The sequence below is a fragment of the Physeter macrocephalus genome, chromosome 12 (genome assembly GCF_002837175.3).
Source record: "Physeter macrocephalus isolate SW-GA chromosome 12, ASM283717v5, whole genome shotgun sequence".
NCBI classification, from domain to species: domain Eukaryota; kingdom Metazoa; phylum Chordata; class Mammalia; order Artiodactyla; family Physeteridae; genus Physeter; species Physeter macrocephalus.
The window spans coordinates 60,801,832-60,823,171 of NC_041225.1; positions in this window are offsets into that span (position 1 = coordinate 60,801,832).

A 21,340-nucleotide genomic window follows, 5' to 3' on the forward strand; every position below is an offset into this window, starting at 1 on the left:
TGCACAATGTGCGTAAAATCTGTAAGATAAAAGCTAATGTAATCATTAAGACTAGAATTTAAGTTATTTCAAAGCAATCCTGTGAGTTTCTTGCTTTTGCAAATAAATTATTAGGTGCACATTATAACAATTTGCATTGTCTTTTTGTTTTTTTTGGCCCACACCATGTGGTTAAGGAGATTTCAGTTCCCTGACCAAGGATTGAACTTGGGCCCACGGCAGTGAAAGCACCAAGTCCTAACCACTGGACTGCCAGGGAATTCCCATGCATTGTCATTTTTTTTATGCTCAATTGCTGTGTAAGATTTTTTTTTTTTTCTATTCAACTTTGGGGATTATTCTGTAAACCTTAATGAAAATGCCAAGCAAGTGTTTATTTTTTGCCCATTGTTCTGGTGACTTATGTATGTTACATTGTAATTGGAAGTAAAACAGTGTAGCTACTAATACAGAGTAAGTTGCTTTTCAGGCAGCATCACTACTGATTCTCGCTTCTTGCTGGCTTTCCTGGCAATGGTATCTTCTCCCCCTTATTTTCTTTTTTAAAATTAATTAATTAATATTTGGCTGTGTCGGGTCTTCGTTGCTACGCGCAGGCTTTCTCTAGTTGCAGCGAGCGGGGGCTACTCTTCGTTGTGGCGCGCAGGCTTTTCATTGCAGTGGCTTCTCGTTGCGGAGCACAGGCTGTAGGCACGCGGGCTCAGTAGTTGTGGCTTGCGGGCTCTAGAGCGCAGGCTCAGTAGTTGCGGCACACGGGCTTAGTTGCTTCGCGGCATGTGGGATCTTCCCGGACCAGGGCTCGAACTTTGTCCCCTGCATTGGCAGGCAGATTTTTATCCACTGCACCACCAGGGAAGTCCTCTCCCTTATTTTGTTTGTTTTATTCTATCTGGCGAACATTTCTATTAACTATGTACATTGTTTCCCACTCAGACGTAACTGGTAACTGTGCTCTTCTAATTCAGGAGTGAGGGGGTGCATGATCTTGGTATTAAGAGATTAGTTATTTCTTTTTTTTTTTTGCGGTACGCGGGCCTCTCACTGTTGTGGCCTCTCCCGTTGCGGAGCACAGGTTCCGGACAAGCAGGCTCAGAGGCCATGGCTCACGGGCCCAGCCGCTCCGCGGCATGTGGGATCTTCCCAGACCGGGGCACGAACCCGTGTCTCCTGCATCGGCAGGTGGGCTCTCAACCACTGCGCCACCAGGAAGCCCAAGATTAGCTATTTCTTTTATCTCTTAGTATCCACAACTCCAGTGGAGCACAAAAGAACCATAACTTATTATACATGGGTAGAAGATTCAAAGGTTTGGGATTTTTTCCCGCCTTGACTAAAATCCCTACTCTATAATATTGGCAATATTCATCTTTAGTGATTGATTGTACACCAAATGTATTCTTACTCTTCCCATATAATATCCACCTGCAATTAAAATACTTGGGCATGTGTATGAGGTGAAGAACACCAGTGCAATCCAAGAATTACTCAAATATATGGGTCTGATAGCTTCTTTCCCTTTCTTGTGTTGTTTATGCTTATTTTCACCTGTGCACTCATTATGAAGAGGTGGTTTTGCTTCATTTTTAAGTCTTGAAGACATGAAGTGCAATTTATTTTGACCATGTTCCACAGTAACACGATTTAAAAGACCATGAAGTTTATTTTCATGAGGTTTTGCCTATGAATAAGCATCTTATAAGTAAATTGATACAGTATAAAGCTTGTAGATATTTATATTTAATATTTGTTATTGAAGTTAGTCTTAGAAGGACTTCCCCGGTGGCGCAGTGGTTAAGAATCCGCCTGCCAGTGCAGGGGACATGGGTTCGAGCCCTGGTCCGGGAAGATCCCACATGCCGCAGAGCAGCTAAGCCCGTGAGCCACAGCTACGGAGCCTGCGCCCTACAGCCTGTGAGCCACAACTGCTGAGCCCACCGAAGCCTGCGCACCTAGAGCCCGTGCTCTGCAGCGAAGAGTAGCCGCCACTCGCTGCAGCTAGAGAAAACCCGCGCGCAGCAACGAAGACCCAATGCAGCCACAATTAAATTATTTATTTATTTAAAAAAATAGATAAGACTGGTTATAATTATTGTAGCACTTTGATGCTATTGAAGTATACTCCTGAATAGAAGGTCAGTGGATTTAATTGTTATAGTTTCTTTTGGAATCTACAAAGCTTTTCATGAAGAGTTCACATTTTTAAATTATGTATAGTCAAAAATAAGCTAATAGTCTTGAGAATTTTCATTTAGTTTAATCTCTCCCTAAAATGCTATGATTACTAGAGGAAGTTCTAGGGTACCGGTTCTCCAGGGTGGTTCTGCCTTTTTTCTGTTATTTGTTGGGATTCCATCTAAGATTTCATTTGAATAAAGTTTCTTTGAAAAGTTTGAAAATCAGTAGGCTCAGAGTGTATACGTGACTTAGGCAAAGGAAACAAGACATTACTCTTTTACAAGAAAGGAAACTTGATAAGAACAGTGTTTGAGCTGTGAACAATATTTACAGGCTTTGATTTGGTGATCTACCCAAGTATTGTTATTCAACTATATTTATAAAGGTGGGGAAGGGGGTGTTGGGTTGGAGCAAGAGTCAGCTACACAGCCACATACCACGTTTGGTTAGCTTTGATTTTTCAGGGAGTATTATGGGGGAGGAAAGGGTGTTATTCCCAACGTCAGATTTGAATTTATCTGCTCACATTAGTACCTCTACATCCCACTCTTCCATAAAACAAGCTAATGGTTCAAAAAATAAACAAACTGGTGTAGTATTCCTTTGTGTGACCGCACCACAATGTATTTATCCATTCCCGCATTGAGAGAGATTTAGATTATTTGCAACTTTTTAATATTTAAAAAACGAATGCAGTGGGCATCCTGGCGTATGTCCCTTGAGCACGTGTACTAGTGTTTCTCTAGTATTTGCCTAGAAATCAAATTACTGGGATATAGAGTATGCATATCTTCAAGTTAATATTGCAAATGCATTATACCAAAGGTGTACTAACATACTTTCACTAGAAATGTATGAAGATTTCTGTTCCTCTGTACCTCCCTATCCTCAGTAACACTCAGCAAAATATTGTCAGGCTTTAAATTTGCCAGTCAGTTGAATGTGAAATAATATCTAATTTGCATTTACAATTACATGTGAGGCAGACATATTTTCCTGTATGTGTTGGCCATTTGAGTTTCCTCTTTGAATTGAATGCACATGGCTTTTACCCATTTTTCTTTGGGGTTGTTTTTTTTCTCATTTATTTGTAGTTTTTGTTGTGTAGTGAGGATACTAGTCCTTGGTTATATGTTTTGCAAAACCCAGTCTTTATTCTTTTACTTTGTGTATGGAGTTTTTTGTTACTTATGCATCTTTTTCTTTATGGTTTGTGTTATTGTCTTAAGAAGTCATTGTCATCTCAAGTTCTGTATTCTCTGTTTTCTTTCAGGAGTTTTATTTTTTTTCTTTCAGGAGTTTTAAAGTCTTCTTCCCACCTCCCAAGCACATATATTTAGATTTTTATTTCATCCTGAACTTACTGTTGTATATGGTATGAAATAAAGAATCCTTTCTTTTTTTTTTTTTGCAAACAGGTTAATTGTGCCAATCCCATGCCAGCCCTGTACAATATGATCCATTTCTAGTTTCTAAGTTCAGTTCTATTGTCTTTTTGTCTAATCCTATGCAAATATACCATTTTAATTACTGTAGCCTCATAAATGCTGATATCTGGCAGGCATGCATTATCTTCATCTTATATAAACCTAGTTACTTTTAATAAAAATACAATCAATAATCTACATTCTCTAATTCTTAGTAGCCTGCATCCTTTTTGGGGATCTAATACTGAAAACTGTTCACCTTACCTATGAAAATTACTTTGTGTGTTCCTGTTGTGTATTCACATTTTATTTATTTATTTTTCGCTGCATTGGGTCTTCATTGCTGCGTGTGGGCTTTCTCTAGTTGTGGTGAGCGGGGGCTTCTCATTGTGGTGGCTTCTCTTGTGGAGCACAGGCTCTAGGCACACGGGCTTCAGTAGTTGTGGCCCTCGGGCTCAGTAGTTGTGGCGCACGGGCTTAGTTGCTCCACGGCATGCGGGATCTTCCCAGACTAGGGATCGAACCCATGTCCCCTGCATTGGCAGGTGGATTCTTAACCACTGCACCACCAGGGAAGTCCTGCATATTTACATTTTAAACTGTAGCCTGGTATCACATCCATCACTCTGACCTCCTTCCTTCCCCTATAAGTTTGGACCAGTAAGAGTGCCCTGGCGTGCTCTGTTGGAGCTTAAGGCAAAAGGAAAATTAAGTAATAATTGTCACTTTAAATTTTTTGATATTTCGTGCGTCATGGTTTTTGCATTCACTTTGATTCTTTTAACTGTTGGCATTAAAATATTTATCTTGATTACCGAATTTAGGCACCCCTTATATTTTGTCTCCAAGGCAAGTGCCTCACTTGTATCACCTTAGCCCCAACTGATAAATATGTTAATTCTTGGGCCTTTGAAGTGACTGTCTCTAGACAGTTTTCCTGTTTAAAGGCAGACATTACCACGGAGGAATAACTCTCCCTACTAGTCCTCTTTAGCATAGATCAATTTTTTTTTCTGCGGCACTTAGAGAAATGGGGGGAAGGCTGGTATAAGAAGAGAATCCTGTGCTCTAGAAGTGGCTAGTTGCTACTGACTTTGCTTCCTTAGGCGGTGAGCCATCTTTTTATAGTTTGAAAACATAATGCTGAGGGAAATAGCAAGTTCCAAAAGGCTGTCATTTATGGAAAAGCTTAAATCTCCAAAATATATTTCTAAGTGAACTTTTTTTAAAAAAATATTTTAGTATCTTTGAAATTGAGAAGTGTCTTAAATCAATGGCATCTTATAATTGCCATTGGCTAGGCAGCTGTCATGGCATAGTTGCACCAACTTGTCATAACTTCATATTTTAATTTCATAATTAGGTTTTGTCAAAGTCTAAGTCTTAAAAACCTCTGTTAACAATAAGTATAAAATAATCCTAAGTGTTATTAAAGTATTGTTTCATGGTTTAATTGGCAGCATTTTTTCTTAGTTATACATAAAGGAATGGTGCGTAAAATAATGAAATCGTAAAGATGATGGAGTATGATACATAATTTATAGACACATGATATGTATAAAACATGCATGGGAAAAATACACATTAATTTAGGACAGTAGTTACTTCTTCAGAAGCATTGGGAAGTGTGAGAGTTTTATTTTCTCCTCCCTCAAAAATAAAGTTATAAAAATGTTAACATCTGTTAAATCTGAGTAGTAAGTAAGGGTGTCTTAACATTCTTTTATGTAATTTTCTGTATGTTTGAATTTTTAATAAAATTTTGAATTAAAAAATAAAATACAGAAACTAAATGAATTCAGTGGTCCTGGGTTGCCTTCCAGGAAGCAGGCACCAGTTTATAACCCAACAGTATACAACAATAATGCTCATGTTTTCTGCTTTTTTGCCAGTATCGCACATTGCCAATCTTGTGGGTAAAATATTGTTATTTGTGATTTTCTTGATTTAATTATCAATTATTTGATTACTAGTGAGATTGAATTTTTTTCTCATTTTTTTGGTAATTGTATGTCTTTTATCAAAGCTTGTTCACATAAGTTGCTTATTTTCTATTAACACATGGATCATTTTTTTCATTGATTTGTGAGAGCTCTTTATGTATTTAGGAAATTAGCCATTATTGTTATATATGTCACAAATTATTTTCCTGAGTTCACCAGTTGCCTTTCAATACTGTTTGTTTGTTTGTTTAAATAAGGATGTCAAGACATGGATGGGACCAAACAAAACACATCTAACTGATACTGAAACCTCCTAATTCTTGAAAAGCTACAAGCTCAATGACAGGGTTTTTCCCCAGAAAATCTTATATCATGCTACTCTGTGTCTGTGCTTTTTCTTACACAATAACTTTGTGTTTCTATGCCAGCTTTTCCTATAGGCCGAATAAAGGCTTTCTAATCACTAAGATTGGAGAGTCCCTAGAGAGAGCTAAGATGCTGTCATCTGAAGAGTACTGGATAGTTCTCCTTGGTCAAAAATAATTATTTATTCTCCATATGCTGTTTTAAGAATAGAGTGGGGTTTATTTTTTGTGTTACTTTTTTTTTTAAATTGGAAAATTTACATGAAGTAAACTGCAGAGATCTTAGGTGTTCAATTTGATGAGTTTTGAGAAGTGTCTCTTGATTTTTACATTCAATAGTTTTAGAATTTTATTATTTTCTTTAACAGTTTGAACCTTCAGTTGTATACTTAGACAGCCTTTTCACATTCTGAGTAAGTATTTACATATATTTTCTTTTACGATTTTGACCTTTTTATTGTAAATATATAATACAAATAGAACTTACTTGGAGTATTACTATAGTGCAAAAATCTAACGTAATATTTTCCATTATTCCCTCAGTAGCTAATACATAAGCCAGTCTTTTTTGTTTGTTTTCCCATTGTCTCTCTTTTTTTTTTTTTTTTTAGTTTTTACAGTTTTTTTATTGAGGTATGATTGACATATAACATTATATTAGTTTCAGGTGTACAACATAACGATTCAATATTTGTATATATTGCAAAATGATCGCCAAAATAACTCTAGTTAACATCTGTCTGCATATATAGTTACAATTTTTTCTAACGGTAAGGACTTTTAAAATTTACTCTTTGCAACTTTCAAATAGGCAATACAGTATTATTAACTATAATCACCCTCCTGTACATTATGTCCTCATGACTTTTTTTTTTAACATCTTTATTGGAGTATAATTCCTTTACAATGGTGTGTTAGTTTCTGCTGTATAACAACGTGAATCAGCTATACATGTACACACATCCCCATATCTCCTCCCTCTTGCATCTCCCCCCCACCCTCCCTATCCCATCGCTCTAGGTGGACACAAAGCACCGAGCTGATCTCCCTGTGCTGTGTGGCTGCTTACCACTAGCTATTTTACATTTGGTAGTGTATATATGTCCATGCCACTCTCTCACTTTATCCCAGCTTACCCTTCCCCCTCCCTTGTGTCCTCAAGTCCATTTTCTATGTCTGTGTCTTTATTCCTGTCCTTCCCCTAGGTTCTTCTGAACCTTTTTTTTTTTTTTTTTTTTAGATTCCCCATATATGTGTTAGCATACGTTATTTGTTTTTCTGTTTCTGACTTCCTTCACTCTGTATGACAGTCTTTAGGTCCATCCACCTCACTACAAATAACAATTTCGTTTCCTTTTATGGATGAGTAATATTCCATTGTATATATGTGCCACATCTTCTTTATCCATTCATCTGTCGATGGACACTTAGGTTGCTTCCATGTCCTGGCTATTGTAAATAGAGCTGCAGTGAACATTGTGGTACATGACTCTTTTTGAATTATGGTTTTCTCAGGGCATATGCCCAGTGGTGGGATTGCTGGGTTGTATGGTAGTTCTATTTTTAGTTTTTTAAGGAACCTCCATACTGTTCTCCATAGTGGCTGTATCAATTTACATTCCCACCAACAGTGCAAGAGGGTTCCCTTTTCTCCACACCGTCTCCAGCATTTATTGTTTGCAGATTTTTTGATGATGGCCATAAGCCAGTCGTTTTTGTTTTACTTATTTGAAAGTGCCCTTTTACTATATATTCTTGTATATACTTGTATTTTTATGGACATTCTGTTCATTATTTTGTACTGTGTATCAGTATGTCATCTTAATTATCATAGTTTTATTTTACATTTTATCTGGTAGGGAGAGTGCTCCCGTATTAATCTGCTTAAACAAAAATTGAATGTTTATTCTTCCAGATGAACTTTTGAATAATTTGGCCAAGATTTCCCTGCCAAATAAAAATCCTGTTAATTTTGAGTTGTTATATGGGTAGATTAATTTGGGGGTCTTTAGCAGAGATGAGTTCCATTCCAGAAAAATGCTACATCTTTCTATTTATACCAGTGTTTTATAATGCCCCCAGTAAAGTTTTATCATTTTCTCCATATATTCTACACATTTCTTAAGTTAATTCCTTATCTTATATTTCTTATTGTGTTATGAACTATTTTTATTCCCATATATATTTTTTTAACATTTTTATTGGAGTATAATTGCTTTACAATGGTGTGTTAGTTTCTGCTGTATAACAAAGTGAATCAGCTATACATATACATACATCCCCATATTTTCTCCCTCCTGCGTGTCCCTCCCACCCTCCCTGTCCCACCCCTCTAGGTGGACACACAGAACCAAGCTGATCTCCCTGTGCTATGCAGCTGCTTCCCACCAGCTAGCTATTTTACATTTGGTAGTGTATATATGTCCATGCCACTGTCATACAGAGTGAAGTAAGTCAGAAAGAGAGAAACAAATACCGTATGCTGACAGATATATATGGAATCTAAAAAAAAAAAAAGGTTCTTCCAATATATTTTTAATTCATACCTTCTTAGTAGACAACTGACTTAAATCACTTAAAAAAACCATTTCAATTTCTATCATTTCCACCAGATGGCAGTCTTGGGCACATCCACTTGTAAACCTGCTGAGAACTCTGGTGACAAGAAAGGCAGTGGCTGGCAGACCTTACAAGGCCTTAAAAGTACAGGAACAAAAAGGTTTCTTTGTAAACATGAAAGACAAATGAACCCAACATTATGTAATTATAGTATTTATACTGCTATTAACCTTTAATCTTACAGCCCATTCATTAATGGAGGCAGAGAAGAACATCACTATACCCTTCACAATCGTATTTTTCTCTGTCCACGTGTTAAATACCTGTGGCTTCTTGGCAGTACTTTTGCTTTTATTCCAGGGACTTTCATGGTTAAAGGCAGGCTTTAATAAATGTCATTATTGTTTCCCTTCTAAAAGCACCATTTAAATCAGAAGTTATTGGATTTCTAAATGTTTATGTAAGAGCATCTTGTGACTCTGATTTTATGACGCCCAGATCTCATCTGAAATATGAGGTACAGTGTTTATAGTTAATGTAAAGGGAAATAGGTTTGTAAGTGGCTTATTCTACATTAATACAAATCTTAATAACCCCCCTAAATTAGACACTTTTTAGCTTAATTTTGATGACTTCAAAGACCTACCTTTAAGAATATAGAAGGTAGTGAATTTCTTGATCAGGCAAGGAATTGGCTCAAGTATTTTCTCATAGATGCTTTTTCCAGTGGCCAAAAGAGAGTCCTTTTGGACAACAATACATCATCTAGGTAAGCTCCCCTTTTGTACCTTTTATTAAAATTTCATTTGCTAATTTACTTATTTTATATTTCTTATTGTGTTATGAATGAACTATTTTTCTTCCAGTATAGTTTTAATTCATACCTGCTTGGTATAATCAGGGAGTAGTAATTGACTGACTGAACAGTAACTATGTACATTCCCTTTCTGAGAGATTTTATTTCCACTCTGAGATTGAAAGGTACGAAAAAGTATAAGAACAAAAAGAACAGGTTTGGTCCTTATGCAAAATGGTATGCCAAGGTTAATTCTTGCTTTTCCAAAGAAAATTGATGTAAATATTCTAGGAGGTAATATAGAAAAAAATGTTGACAGACAGTAAATAATTTCTTTTAGGGCAAATCATGAAAAAGTTTCCTTTTTAAATCCCTGATGATTCTAGGATATAGTTATGTGGAACAGCAAATTTCTTTCATGTATTACATGGATTTATTCATGTTTTGTTTGATCTCTGAGAATGAATGTTGGAATCGTCTTAAGGGAATCTCAGCTATGCAGTAGTTATGCCTAGAGCTTTTGTGTAGTGTACCAAGACATATCTTTAACTAAGACAAGTTGAAATCAGTTAGAATTAGGTTCATGCCACATATTTTCAAATATTTATGGGTAACCTAAATTATATAAATAAAGCCATAAGTTAAATACACCTGGAAGATTGCCTATGTAAAATTATCTTTGAAAAGGAAGCAATTCCTTTCTAAGAACCCATGTTTGTATATATTTATATAATATTTTTTAGGGCTCTTGGCTTTTCCAGGGTGGGACACACATAAATCTGGCAGTTAAGACAATGTTCCCTATTATAGTATAACAGCGTATACAGTACGCTAGTCAAATGTCTTTCACCATCAAAAGTTTACACGTCAATGCTGGCTGCTTTAACACTTGGGAAAATTTCACATCAGAAAGCAACACACTCACAAATGTTTGTCAATTTGAGAGAGAAATTGTGGCCCATAAAGCAAACTCTGAATGTTTTGTAGTTTTACATCCTCAAAAGTTTTAACATAGTAGTTCTGAAGAATTGTCATTTGTGTATTCTTCAAAGAGTAATTTTATAACTGGACAGATCTTTAAATACATATTTATGAAATCGCAAAGTTGGAAAATCCCTGAATACCAGATGGGCCTCTGATCCGATTCTCCGGGGACCAGAATCTACCTCCATTTTGGGGCAGCTCTGCCTGTCCTGGTTGGTTCTGTTTCTTCCTAACATTTGTCTTATGAGCCCCTTGGGGCCAAGTGTTTAACTAGGCTGTTATGATAACTCCCAGTATCTTCTCTTTTCTGTCACCAGTTATTTCACTGATACATTGTGGCTTCAATTGTCTTTACCATTCAAACCCCAATTCTGCAAAGGCTCTAGTTTTCCGTGTCTTAAAGTATACAACCCAGAACTGAACATTTATAGGTAGTAGAACTGTTGTCTTTTGTTCTAGTTAATGCTCTTCTGTTCTTCTATTTAACACTCAAATACTGAACTAGCTTTTCTGACACCCACATGAAACTGTTTCAGTCTCTGAGGTTAATTATTTTTACTGCTGTTAATAATCTTTCCCCATCCTACACTTGTGCAGTTGGTGTTTTGTTTAACCTGCTTTGCAGGACCTTCATTTATTCTAAGTTTTCTTGTGTTAGATTTATTAACCTTTTGAAATGTTTTTGGATTCATCTAAGATATATATGCTATCTTATTCTTTTTGGTCACTCCAAAGTTTGATAGGTAAACACTCAGTATTGAATGAAACAAGTCTGAGGACAGTGGCCTGAGAAACTTCTCTTTGATGTGATACAAATTGCCCAATCTATTAATCAGCACCCATTAGGTAAGAATTTCAGCAATTTACTGATTCATCTATCAGTCCGTTTCTCTCCAAGTTTGTCTATAAGAATATCATGGGATCTTACATTCCTTGCTGAAGTCCTGCATTTCCCAAATGTTAGTCAAGTAACTGCCCCCAAAAGTTCATGAAGTTAAGTCAAACCTGTTGGTACGTAGTGAACAATGTTCTCTTCCAAAAGGCTTAAAAAACATTATCATTATAAATAAGGATCTATTCTAGGGCCTTTCCTGGCCCTAGAAGTTGTCGCCATTTTTTATCTCTTCCAAAACTTGGAATGACATTTACCCTTTCTGATATTGTGGCCAACACCCACTCCACACTTCGATATAACTATAGTGGGCCACCTAGAAATATTCCCAGATTTTCAGTATCATTTCCTTGTTTTCCATTAGCATAAAATAGGAAATCGAGTTCTTATTGGCCCTATCACTTGTGTATAATTCAACTTATTTGGAATTTTCGCTTTGACCCTATTCCTGTAGGCCCATGCAAATTTAGGTGTTTATTTTTACTTACGGTGTTTCTTGTATCATTTATGTGTTTTTGAGATTCTCAACTTGTTACATTTCTTCCTGTGTAAACTCGTGGTTCTTGTTTTTGTTTTGTTGTTGTTTTACTTCTTTTAGGTACATCTCCCTTTTAATTCTGTATGTATATGATTCTTCAATTTTAAAAGTATTTAAAAAAATAACCCTGATGCATTTAAAAAAAAAAAGAAATCAAAGCTACAACTTGGCCTACAGACTGAGGCCAAGTGCAGCGTGTGGACTGGACAGAAAAGAACAGTGCCACATCCAGAAGATGCTATTCACATCACAGACATTGGGGGCTCTTCTATACAACTTTCTAGCAAGTGGCAGGAAGGTGTTCTTACGAATAAAATTAATATAGTTATATTGCAACAAATATCTGTCAGGTGGGAAGTAAGGTGACTTGAGAAAGGAGGCCTTTTTAGAGAGTTTTTTTTTTTAATTTATCAAAGAGGCCACATGGGCCAGCAGCAGCGCTGGAGCCTGGTATTTATTCTAGGAAAGGAGATGATGTAGCTTCTCTCTTTACATTCTTCCGTACCTATATTATATCCTCTTTCCATTAAAAAAAAATGGGAAAAGGTAGCACTGTAGGAGTGTGGCAGAGGAACTGAGGAGCATGTAGGTGATTGTAAAGGACCAGCTTTGGCTTTCTAGCCTTGAGTTCGGACTTCTTGGAAGAGCCTCTCGGTGATACACTCTGGCTGCCTTTCTTTTCACTTGCTTTTCTTGACTTTTTTGATTACTAGGGCTCCAAAAATAGGAGGTAAGAAAGAAGATACTGGAATGGAAGAAAATGCCCCAGTTGTAGACAGCTTTATAAATTTCTGCAGATATATGAAATATATAATGTATATATAGGTAGTATATTTCTTGGCACACAGTTCTATGTACATGCTATACTTCAATAAAAATTTATTTTAAAAAAAGAAACTTGGCTGGTGCAGTAAACTTCCTATATATTTATTTTTATTTATGTGAAGGTTTTGTTTGTTAATGGAAGACATGAAAATATTGAGTCGATGTGATGGGTATGCTTTAGACAGTATGAACTGAAATATAGATTATGTGTTTTGTGAAAAACTCAGGGAAGTGGGAGGTAGAGGGGAGCCTTCAAAAAATAGGCAGCATTTTAATCAGGGTAAGCTAAACTGATGAGTAACAAACAGAACCAAACCTGTAATGCTTCAAAAAATAGGTTATTTCTTGCCCATGTATAGACCAAGTTGAGTGTTCCAGGTAAGTGGCTTCTTTCTTCCATGTAGAGGTTCAAGTCTAAGACTTTTTCCATCTTGTGGCTATATCATCACCCAGGGCCTTGCTATCTGTATCCAACCAGCAGAAGAGGAAAGTGAGCAAGGAAAAGGTACACCTGCTTCTTACAAGTCTCACTAAACTTAAGGGGCCTTGAAATCATACAAGACATATATTTTCTGACCACAATGGAATTAACCTAGACATCAATAAAAGAAAAATAAGAACAACACACTTAAATAATCAGTATGCCTAAGAATAAATTGTAAGGGAAATTAGAAAATATCTTGGCTAGAATGAAAATGAAAATCACAACATATCAAAATTTGTGGGCTACAGCTAAGACAGTATTTAGAGGGAAATTTATAGCTTGAAACATGTATTAGAAAGAATGTAGGGTCTCCAGCTAATTAACTTTTACTTTCCAAATTAAGTAACTACAAGTGCAAGAAAAGAAGAAAGAAGAATAAGAACAGAAATCAGTGAAATAGGAAACAAAATTAAGAAAAATCAGAAGCTTGCTCTTTGAAAATATCGATGAAATTGATAAACTTCTAACTAGACTGATCAGGAAAAAAAATAAAAACAGAAATTATCAATATCAGAAATGAAAGAGGAAATCAACTATACTCCAATAAAAATTTTTAAAAAAGGAAACGAAAAGGGAGATACCAGCATGAGTCCTACAGACAATTAAAAAAAAAAGGGATATTATGAAATATTTTATGCCCTTGAAATTGATACCATAGAGGAAACATTTGAAAATCCGTGTAATTCCACCCTGGGAGTGAAAAAAGAAAAACCGTATCTCATTACATTCAGAAAAAGCATTTGACAAAATTCAAGACCCATTCCTGTTAGAAATTCTCAGCAACCTACAAATAAAAGGGAACTTGCTCAGCCTGATAGAGGATAACTATGTAATACCTAAACCTAATACCATAGTTAACGGTAAAAGACTAAATACTTTCCCTCTAATACACCAAATAAGGCAAGAATGTCTGATCTCACCACTTGTATTCAATACTGACTGGAAGTTTTAGCCAGTGCAACAAGACTAAAAAAAAAACAAGACAAAACAAAAAAACATACAAATTGGAAAGACTATTTGCAGATGACATGATTGTGTAAGTAGAAAATGATAAGCTATAAGTAAGATACTACAACTCAAGCTTAGCAAGGTCACAGGATACAATGTCAATGTTCCAAAATATATTTCTATATATACTCGGAACAAACAATTGAAAATTGAAATGAAAAAATAATGCCGTAGCATCAAAAACCATGAAATACTTGGAGATAAATTTCATGAAGTATGTGCAAGACCTGAACGCAGAAAACTACAAACCATTTTGAGAGAAGACCTAAATAAATGGAGAGATACCACATTCTTGGATGAAAGTTTTAATGTGGTTAAGATGTCAATTAAAGCCAAATTGATTTATAGATTAAATGAAACCCTAATCAAAATGCTTAGCCATTTTTTGGTAGAATTTAACAAGCTGATTCTAAAATTTATATATAAATGCAATTGGATCTCAAATAGTCAAAAAAACTTTGATAAAGGATTAAATTGGAGGATTTATAATGCCTGATTGCAAGAATTACTCTAAAGCTACAGTAATTAAGATAATGTGCTTTTGGAATCAGTGTATATATATAAATATACACATACATATGTGTGTATATATATATATATATATATATATATATATATATATATCCGTGGAACACAATAGAGTCCAAAACTAGACACTGTAACTATGTAACACGTATATGGTCACTTGATTTTTCACAAAGCTGACAGTAATTTGGAGAAAGGAAAGTCTCTTCCACAAATAGTTCTGGAATAAACACATAGCTGTATATTTTTAAAAATCAACTTTTATCCCCTTATGTCACACAAAAATTAACTTGAATCACCGACTTAACTCTAAGAACTAAAACTAATATTTCTAGATGAAAACATTGGAGGAACTTGGGTTAGGCAAAGCTCAGATAAGAATAACTTCTGCTCTTCCAGAGAAAGACACTGTTAAGAAAATGGAAAGGCAAGCCTTAGGCAAAACATCTCTGATTAAGGAGTGTTTATAATACATATACTTTTAAAATACGTAAATATTGAAAAACTGAGGATTTTACCAAGGAAAACATACAAATAGCACATAAGCACCAATGCTCCAAGTTACTAGTCATTAAGGAAGTGCAAATTGTAATACCGCTACAACTCACTAGAATGACTATAGTTACAAAGACTGGCATTGCCAAAAGTCAGCGAGAATGTGGAGTAAGTGGAACGTTCACGTATTGCTCATGGGTAGGTAAAAGTCCAACCACTTCAGAAGACAGTTTGGCAATTTCTTATAAACTTAAATATTATACTAACCTTATGACCCAGCAATTCCACTCCTCAGTATATACCCAAGAGAAATGAAAACATGTCCACACAAAAATCTACATGAATGTTCATAAAAGCTTTATTATAGTCCCAAACTGGAAACACCTCAAAAGTTCATCATTGATGAAAGGATAAACCGCATCCATACAATGAATGCTAATTAGCAATAAAAGGAACAAATACTAATTCATGCAACAACATGGGTGAATCTCAGAAGCATTATGTTAAGTGAAAGAAGACAGACACAAAAGACATCATACTCTATGATTTCATTTATCTGCAATTTGAGAAGAGGCAAAATTTAGTGACAGACGAGTTGTTGCCAGGGGCTGGTGGGAGGGACATGAGGGAACTTTTGGGGGCTATGGAACTGTTCTATACCATGATTGTGGTGGTGGTTACATAACTGTAGACATTTGTCACAACTCATCCAATCATACACCTAAAAGTGGTTAAGTATGTATTTTATATGTCATGAATCTGACTAAAAGAAAAAAATAATAAAAAGAATAAAAATGTTAATGTAAATTTGGGTTTATGGGTATTTGCTATAATATTCTTTCAGATCTGTTTTATATTTAATAATTTTCATTTTAACATATTTCCAAAGATATGAACTTGAGATAAAATTCACAAGAGAAGAATAGTCCAAGTTTTAAACCGAGTTACTTTTCACATGCGCTCCTCTATGTGACCTGCTTAGGGTAAGTAACACCAGGGATTTACTATTTATGTATTTATTTAGTAGTTATCTGTATATATGAATGTATTTTTTATTTGATTAATTACTTAATGGTTTTCTTGAGCAGCTGCTGGGCTGATGGGTTGGATGATCAGGAAACTTTGCTAAGTAATCTGTTTAAATGGACTGAATTATAGGATGTTGTTGGATATAAATTGATCAAGTCCACTTTATTATATAATCCCATCTGCTACCCTCTCCCAACAATCAGGAAGACTTACTAATAAAACCTAACGTTAAAATTTTGTAAGAGCAATTAAAATTTTTATTGAAATCCAGCTATAGAAGATGCCCATAGTTGATTTCCTCAAGAGCCACAGTTTTGTAACCTTTTAGAACTCTCTCTTTTGCATGGCATCCTCACTAATGCAACATTCCCCAAACCAAAAACAATTTCATTTACTACGTATAGGGAGTAGAGTGCCTCCATTTTAATTATGACTTTCATTTTGGTGTTTCCTCAAGCTTAGGAAAGTAGAATTCTACTTTTTTAAGCAAGACTATTGCCTTTCTGGTACAAAGGTATATAGGCTTAGGGTTGCATCCTTAGAGGCTTTTGGAGTGATAAGTTTTTCTTTTTTAATTTATTTTATTTTTTTATTTTTGGCTGCGTTGGGTCTTTATTGCTGCGTGCAGGCTTTCTCTAGTTGTGGCGAGCGGGGGCTGCTCCTTGTTGCGGTGCACGGGCTTCTCATTGCGGTGGCTTCTCTTGTTGTGGAGCAGGGGCTCTAGGAGTGCGGGCTTCAGTAGTTGTGGCACGCATGCTCAGTAGTTGTGGCGCAGCCTCTAGAGCTCAGTAGTTGTGGTGCACAGGCTTAGTTGCTCCGTGGCATGTGGGATCTTCCCAGACCAGGGCTCGAACCTGTGTCCCCTGCATTGGCAGGCGGATACTTAACCACTGCGCCACCAGGGAAGCCCAGAGTGATAACTTTTAAAAAATAATAATCCCTTAACATATTTAGTTATTGCTCTTTATTCTGTAGGTCCAGGTTGACAAACTTTGTCTGTAAACGGCCAGAGAGTAAATATTTTAGGCTTTGAGGACCAAATGGTCTCTGTCTCTCAACTCTTCTATTGTGGCAAGCAGCCACAGATATAAACAAGCACAAGTGGATGTATTCAAATAAAACTTCATTTACAGAAACATGTATTGGGCTGGATTTGACCTGGAACAAAAGTTTGCTGACCCTGGTTGGAAATTATAAACACCCCCCAAAGCAAATCCACTACTTGTTGTGACAAAGGGTTCGTAGACTCAAATAACATAGGTACTTCTATGAAGAGAACTAATAATGGTAACGATGGGGTTCAGGACACGTTACCCCCAAATATGGCACCTTGGCATATTGAACATTATAAGCTGGAGGAATTTGAGAAATGGCACATGCAGGAAGGATGTTCTGACCTTCCCTGAAGCAGGTCATAAAACCCTCTTATGAGAGATTTATGCCCTCCCTATACCAGGAGGAAAGGAGCATCTTTATCTCTGAAGACAAAGGCACACAGAGAGGACTCTGAATAAATATTAGCCTTGCTAAGTTTCTCCAGTTTCCTACACTTACCTCATACCCTTGGTCCTATTGTATCTTTCCATTCTTCAGCAAACTTAGCATAAAAACCCGTTTCTTCGGGTTCTCATTCCCTTATGAAGGCTCTCGTGATAAAACTTACATTATATGAATTTGTATGCTTTTTTCTTGTTAATATGTCTTTTGTTACAGGAGTCTCAGTCGAGAACTTAAAAGGGTAGAGGAGAAAGATATTTTTCCTCCCCTACAGTAATAAAGTGTTCATTAGGAAGGCTCCATATCAGAAAATCAGGGTATGCATATTCTGTGAATCTGTGAGATTAACTGTATACAAAAATCTCTCATTCCTAGAAAATATGAAGATATTTGTCCAAGATAGCTAACAAAATATTTCATGTATTCGATTATGACTTTGCTTGGTAAAGTTTGCCTTAGTTACAAGTGTAAATTTCAGGGAGTAGGTTTTACTTCTATTTTGTTTCCCCTTCTATAAGATTATACTTTTTTATATTTAGCAAGTAACCAAAGATGACTACTACTCTTGTTAAAATAGTCCAACAAATCAAATTCACTTCTGTTGAAGATTTAGTTCCACAATTTTTCATTCTTGGTTATAAGGAGTAGATAAGGACATGACTAACATCAGTGACTAGAACCTATACAATTTGTGGTGCTCCCCATATTGAGATCATTTCCCCCGATTTAAAGCTGAGTTACTAATTAAGGATTAACAAATGATCAATTATGATTCAAGAAAAAGTACCATCATTAAGTAGAACTTGGAAGAACTAAGAGTCCTTGTCCTCATGGTCTTATTCAAATTAAACAAATATATTTTTAAAGTGGAAATGGAAACAAGAAGTATATGATGGTAGAAATTATGATCTGCCGCTTCTTGTCAGTTTTTACTACGAAAGAGAACTAATATTTATTAGTTTTAGTACTAATATTTTAGAACTAATATTTATTAAAACTAATATTTCTTATTTAGTGAGAGAACTTTCCAGTTGCCTCTTGGGATAACTGAGGATGGAGGAATTACCTTTAAGCAGATCATTCTTGTTTTGTGAAGAATAATTTGAGAGGTTCCCTTTAGTTCTGTAAATGTAGTGAGTAGACCCCATTGTCCTGATACTTAATACTTGATAGTAATTGTTATTATTATAATTATAATGGTAACAGTAGCAACTTTTATCAACGACATAGGCCTTGCTCCGCAAAGCTCTTTGCTGGGGAGGAACCTAACCAACCTTTACAGGAGGAGCCTTTTGCCACTGGTAGGTAATTTGTATATGCTATTTAATTAAATTTAAATCGTTTAAATTTAATTAAAATTTAAAATTTATGTGTATTTTATTTAATCTTCATAACAACACTATGAAGTAAGTGTAGCCAATGAAAAAGCTGAGATCCATCTAAAGAGGCTGAATGAATTACCCAAGACCACAAAGCTTAGAACCGGCTGATCTGGGATTCAAAGCCATGTCTATTTGGCCCCAGACTTTCCCATTTCACCATGCTAGTGAAGATAAGTTACCATGAAATTGAACTCCACCCACAAGAAGAGGGGAGAGCACTTTACTGAATTTATTGATGAGTTCTAGTAGTTTTTTTGTGGCATCTTTAGGATTTTCTATGTCATGTGCAATGACCGTTTTACTTCTCTCCTTCCAATTTGGATTCCTTTTATTTCTTTTTCTTATCTGATTGCCATGTCTAGGACTTCCAATACTATGTTGAATAAAAAGTGGCAAGAGTGGGCATCCTTGTCTTGTTCCTGATCTTAGAGCAAATGCTTTCAGTTTTTCACTGTTGAGTATGATGTTCACTATGGGCTTGTCATATATGGTCTTTATTATGTTGAGATACATTTCCTCTATACCCACTTTGTTAAGAGTTTTTATCATAAATCGATCTTGAGTTTTTTCAAAAACTTTTTCTGTACCTATTGAGATGATCATATGATTTTTATTCTTCATTTTGTTAATGTGATGTATCATTTGATTTGTGAATACTGAACCATCTTTGCATCATTGGAATAAATCCCACTTGATCATGGTGTATGATCTTTTTAATATACTATTGAATTCATTTTGATGAGGATTTTTACATCTATGTTCATCAGTGATATTGGCCTGTGATTTGTGTTTGTGTGTGATATCTTTACCTGGTTTTGGTATCAGGATGATGCTGGCCTCGTAGAATGATTTCAGAAGCATTCCTTCCTCTGCTTTGGAATAGTTTGAGAAAAATAGGTGTTAACTCTTCTCTAAATGTTTGGTAGAATATTCCTCTGTTGCCTAATTTTGCCTAATTCACTGTTTTTATTTCTATGTATTTGGTAGGTTGGTTACATTTTCCAGTCTTGGAGAAGTGGCCTTATGTAGGAAACATCCTGTGGGGCTCAGCAGCACACTCCCTTGTGGTCACCAGAGCTATATGCTCTAGGAGTTCCCTCTATGTGAGCTGCTTGAGTCCTTCTGTTGTGTCAGAGGGTACTGTGGGTGTGCTGGTAGGTGTGGTTGGCCTCTGGTCTGGTTGGTGGTCAGGCCCTGCCTAGTGCGGAGGCTGCCAGGCTCTGGTGGGCAGGATTGGGTCCTGGCATGACTGGCTGCATAGCCAAGGGAGTCCTGGTCTTGGTGCCAGCCCACTGGTGGAGCAGGGCCATGTCACAAGGCAGCTGGCTACAGAGCTCGTGGGAGGGACGGGGGTGCTGGGGCTAGTGCTGGTTAGCAAGCTGGATCCCAGGTTGGCTGGCTGCAGGGTCGGAGGTCCTGGAGCTAGTGTCAGCCTGCTGGTGGGTGAGGCTGGTTCCTGACAATGCTGGCTGTGGGATCCATGGTGTCCTGGAGCTGGTATTGGCCTGCTGGGTAGGTGGGCCAGGTCTTGACATGGCTGGCTATGGGGCCACTGTGGCCCCAGGGCTCATGTCACCCCACTGGTGGGTGAGGCTGGTCCCAGGTCTAGTGCTGGCCCACTGGTGAGTGGGGACAGGTCCTGGGCCCTCTGGTGGGCAAGGCCAGGTCTCGGGGAGACTGCAGATTCAGGGGGCTCTCAGCAGCCAACCTGCTGGTGGGTATGGCCATGTCCCCACCCAGCTAGATGCCTGGCCTGGAGTGTCCTAGTACTAGTGCCAAATGGCTGGTGGGCGAGACCAGGTCCCAGCGCTCATCAGCTAGAGGGAGGATTCCAAAATGGCACTTGCCAGTACAGTGTCCTCATGTTGGGATGAGATCCCAGAAATGGCTGCTGCCAGCATCTATGTCCCCAGGGTGAGTCCCAGTTGTCTCCTGCCTCTCCAGGAGGCTCTCCAAGATCCACAAGTGGATCCAACCCAGGCTCCTTTCAAATTACTACTTCTGTCCTGAGTCCTTGAGCATGTGAGTTTTCGTGTGTGTCCTTTAAGAGTGGAGACTCTATTTCCCACAGCCCTCTGGCTCTCCCCAAAGTAATCCCTGCTGGCCTTCAAAGCCAAACATTCTGGGGGCTTGTCTTCCTGGTGCAGGACCCCCAGGCTGGGGGGCCCAATGTGGGACTCAGACCCCTTGCTCTTTGGAGAGAACCTGTACAATTGTAATTATCCTCCCGTTTATGGGTTGCCTACCCTGTGGTGTGGGTCTTGACTACATCGCGTCTCTGCCTCTCTTACCTATCTCATTGTGGTTCTTTATATCTTTAGTTGTAGATCTTTTCTGCTATTCTTCGTGTGGTTCTTATCCATAGTTGCTCTGCAAATAGTTGTGATTTTGGTGTGCCAAATTTACGTGGGAGGAG